Source organism: Triturus cristatus, unplaced genomic scaffold, assembly GCF_964204655.1.
Source record: "Triturus cristatus unplaced genomic scaffold, aTriCri1.1 SCAFFOLD_385, whole genome shotgun sequence".
Taxonomy (NCBI): Eukaryota; Metazoa; Chordata; class Amphibia; order Caudata; family Salamandridae; genus Triturus; species Triturus cristatus.
In genome coordinates this window covers 20,001-24,350 of record NW_028188250.1, presented here as the reverse complement: position 1 = coordinate 24,350, position 4,350 = coordinate 20,001, and positions in this window count along the sequence as shown.

Below are 4,350 nucleotides of genomic sequence, written 5' to 3'. Positions count from 1 at the left end.
CGAGGGTTACAAGAAAGGTGGGTAGCCTTCCTCCGGATTAGTAGGGGCAGGGTATGCCGGGACACCCCTCCTGGGGATTGCGGTTCTCAGGCGGGGACCAGATGGGCCAAGCCCGGACGACACTTCCCCGGGGCGTCGGGTGCTTCCTCCTCCAGCCCGCGGCGAGGCAAAGTGCCCAGGACGGGCTCCATGGGTCTCCCGGGCGTCCCCCGAGGCCTGCAGCCCCAAAGCCCTGCAGACCCTGGAGCCCTTCAGCACGGAGCCCTGGAGCCCTGCAGGCCCGGAACCCTAGCAGGCCCAAGGCCCTGCAGCCCCGGAGCCCTGCAGGCCCGGAGCCCTGCAGCCCCGGAGCCCTGCAGGCCCAGAGCCCTGCAGCCCCGGAGCCCTGCAGCCCCGGAGCCCTGCAGCCCCGGAGCCCTGCAGCCCCAGAGCCCTGCAGCCCCGGAGCCCTGCAGCCCCGGAGCCCTGCAGGCCCAGAGCCCTGCAGGCCCAGAGCCCTGCAGCCCCGGAGCCCTGCAGCCCCGGAGCCCTGCAGCCCCGGAGCCCTGCAGGCCCAGAGCCCTGCAGCCACGGAGCCCTGCGTGGGCAGGCGGGAACCCTACCGCTATGGCTCGGGCAGACGGGAGCCCTTTCAGTTGCCGGCCACCTGGTCGCGCCTTTCCCCTCGGCCATCTGGTCGCGCGCAATGCTTTCCAATGGGGCGACCAGATGGCCGGGCCGGCCTGGAAGTCCCGATGAGGGTCCATTCGCCTCCCGGATCCCAGCCAGGGCTCCGGGAGGCCGGGCGCGTCCGCGCCTAGGGTCCCCTCCGTCACTTGCAGCGCGCGGGTTACAAGAAAGGGGGGTATCCTTCCTCCGGATTATTAGGGGCAGGGTATGCCGGAACACCCATGCTGGGGCTGTGCGGTTCATTGCCGGGGACCAGATGGGCGACGCCCGGGCAACATCCTCCAAGGCCTCCGGGGGCTTCCCTCCTCCGGGCCGCGGCATGGCAAAGTGCCCAGGGACGGGCTCCACGGGTCCCGGGCAGTCCTCCCCCGGGCGCCCAGGCCCCGAGAGCTCCGGTGGACCTCCCCGTGCCCGAGGCCAACCCGGGAAGCAGAGTCCCCCCCCGAGCCCTTGGTGTGAGGGTGGGCAGGCGGGAGCCCTACCGCTATGGCTCGGGCAGACGGGAGCCCTTTCAGTTGCCGGCCATCCGGTCGCTCCTTTCCCCTCGGCCATCTGATCGCGCGCAATGCTTTCCAATGGGGCGACCAGATGGCCGGGCCGGCCTGGAAGTCCCGATGAGGGTCCATTCGCCTCCCGGATCCCAGCCAGGGCTCCAGGAGGCCGGGCGCGTCCGCGCCTAGGGTCCCCTCCGTCACTCGCAGCGCGCGGGTTACAAGAAAGGAGGGTATCCTTCCTCCGGATTAGTAGGGGCAGGGTATGCCGAAACACCCATGCTGGGGTTGTGCGGTTCATTGCCGGGGACCAGATGGGCTACGCCCGGGCAACATCCTCCCAGGTCCCCGGGGCTTCCCTCCTCCGGGCCGCGGCATGGCAAAGTGCCCAGGGACGGGCTCCACGGGTCCCGGGCAGTCCTCCCCCGGGTACGCCCAGGCCCCGAGAGCTCCGGTGGTCCTCCCCGTGCCTGAGGCCCAGCCGGGAAGCAGAGTCCCCACCCCGAGCCCCTGGTGGGTGGGCAGGCGGGAGTCCTTTCAGTTGCCGGCCACCTGGTGGCTCCTTTCCCCTCGGCCATCTGGTCGCGCGCAATGCTTTCCAATGGGGCGACCAGATGGCAGGGCCAGGCCTGGAAGTCCCGATGAGGGTCCATTTGCCTCTCGGATCCCAGCCGGGGCTCCAGGAGGCCGGGTGCGTTCGCCCCTAGGGTCCCCTCCGTCACTCGGAGCGTGCGGGTTTCAAGAACGGGGGGTAGCCTTCCTCCGGATTACTAGGGACAGGGTACTCTGGGACCCCTCTCGGTCCTCAGCCGGCAACTGGGTCCTGCCGTGTGGCAGGGTGGCCGGAGGGCCTTCCCCTGCGCGCCCGGGAGCCCCGGATGGGTCCAGGGGCCCGGCCGGGCCCTGGGTCGGGGTCTCCGGCCCCGGGTGCCGTCCCCCGGCCTGCGGCACCGCCAAAGGCCCGGGACGGGGTTCCGTTGTGGCCGGGGTGCCTCCCGTGGCTGGATTGGGTTCAGGAGCTCCGGCCGGGCCCCGGGGAGGGCGGCCTCCCCGCCCCGGTCTCCGTCCCGGGTCCTGCCGCGTGGCAGGGTGCCCGGGGAAGGGTCCGGAGGGCCCGGGGAGGCTTCCCCTGCACCTGCGGTCCTCGGAGCCCCGGCTGGGTCCAGGGGCCCGGCCGGGCCCCGGGTCGGGGTCTCCGGCCCCGGGCGCCGTCCCCCGGCCTGCGGCACTGCCAAAGGCCCGGGACGGGGTTCCGTTGCGGCCGGGGTGCCTCCCGTGGCTGCATTGGGTTCAGGAGCTCCGGCCGGGCCCCTGGGGGCCCCGGGGAGGGCAGGCTCCCCACCCCGGTCTCCGTCCCGGGTCCTGCCGCGTGGCAGGGTGCCCGGGGAGGGGTCCGGAGGGCCCCGGGAGGCTTCCCCTGCGCCTGCGGTCCCCGGAGCCCCGGCTGGTTCCAGGGGCCCGGCCGGGCCCCGGGTTGAGGCCTTTGGCCCCGGGCCCAGTCCCCCGGCCTGCGGCACTGCCAAAGGCCCGGGACGGGGTTCCGTTGGGGCCGGGGAGCCTCCCCTCGCTCGTCTGGGTCCCGGAGCTCCGGCCGGGCCCCTGGGGGCCCCGGGGAGGGCGGCCTCCCCACCCCGGGCTCCGTCCCGGGTCCTGCCGCGTGGCAGGGTGCCCGGGGAGGGGTCCAGAGGGCCCGGGGAGGCTTCCCCTGCGCCTGCGGTCCCCGGAGCCCCGGCTGGGTCCAGGGGCCCGGCCGGGCCCCGGGTCGGGGTCTCCGGCCCCGGGCCCCGTCCCCCAGCCTGCGGCACTGCCAAAGGCCCGGGACGGGGTTCCGTTGTGGCCGGGGAGCCTCCCCTCGCTCGTCTGGGTTCCGGAGCCCCGGCCGGGCCCCTGGGGGCCCCGGGGAGGGCGGCCTCCCCGCCCCGGGCTCCGTCCCGGGTCCTGCCGCGCGGCAGGGTGCCCGGGGCGCGGTCCGGAGGGCCCGGGGAGGCTTCCCCATCGCCTGCGGTCCCGGGAGCCCCGGCTGGTTCCAGGGGCCCGGCCGGGCCCCGGGTCGGGGTCTCCGTCCCCGGGCCCTGTCCCCCGGCCTGCGGCACTGCCAAAGGCCCGGGACGGGGTTCCGTCGTGGCCGGGGAGCCTGCCCTCGCTCGCCTGGGTTCAGGTGCTCCGGCCGGGCCCCTGGGGGCCCCGGGGAGGGCGGCCTCCCCGCCCCGGGCTCCGTCCTGGGTCCTTCCGCGTGGCAGGGTGCCCGGGGCGCGGTCCGGAGGGCCCGGGGAGGCTTCCCCATCGCCTGCGGTCCCGGGAGCCCCGGCTGGTTCCAGGGGCCCGGCCGGGCCCCGGGTCGGGGTCTCCGTCCCCGGGCCCTGTCCCCCGGCCTGCGGCACTGCCAAAGGCCCGGGACGGGGTTCCGTTGTGGCCGGGGAGCCTCCCCTCGTTCGCCTGGGTTCAGGAGCTCCGGCCGGGCCCCTGGGGGCCCCGGGGAGGGCGGCCTCCCCGCCCCGGGCTCCGTCCTGGGTCCTTCCGCGTGGCAGGGTGCCCGGGGCGGGGTCCGGAGGGCCCGGGGAGGCTTCCCTTGCACCTGCGGTCCCGGGAGCCCCGGCTGGGTCCAGGGGCCCGGTCGGGCCCTGGGTCGGGGTCTCCGTCCCCGGGCCCTGTCCCCCGGCCTGCGGCACTGCCAAAGGCCCGGGACGGGGTTCCGTCGTGGCCGGGGAGCCTCCCCTCGCTCGCCTGGGTTCAGGTGCTCCGGCCGGGCCCCTGGGGGCCCCGGGGAGGGCGGCCTCCCCGCCCCGGGCTCCGTCCTGGGTCCTTCCGCGTGGCAGGGTGCCCGGGGCGCGGTCCGGAGGGCCCGGGGAGGCTTCCCCATCGCCTGCGGTCCCGGGAGCCCCGGCTGGTTCCAGGGGCCCGGCCGGGCCCCGGGTCGGGGTCTCCGTCCCCGGGCCCTGTCCCCCGGCCTGCGGCACTGCCAAAGGCCCGGGACGGGGTTCCGTCGTGGCCGGGGAGCCTCCCCTCGCTCGCCTGGGTTCAGGTGCTCCGGCCGGGCCCCTGGGGGCCCCGGGGAGGGCGGCCTCCCCGCCCCGGGCTCCGTCCTGGGTCCTTCCGCGTGGCAGGGTGCCCGGGGCGCGGTCCGGAGGGCCCGGGGAGGCTTCCCCATCGCCTGCGGTCCCGGGAGCCCCGGCTGGTTCCAGGGGCCCGG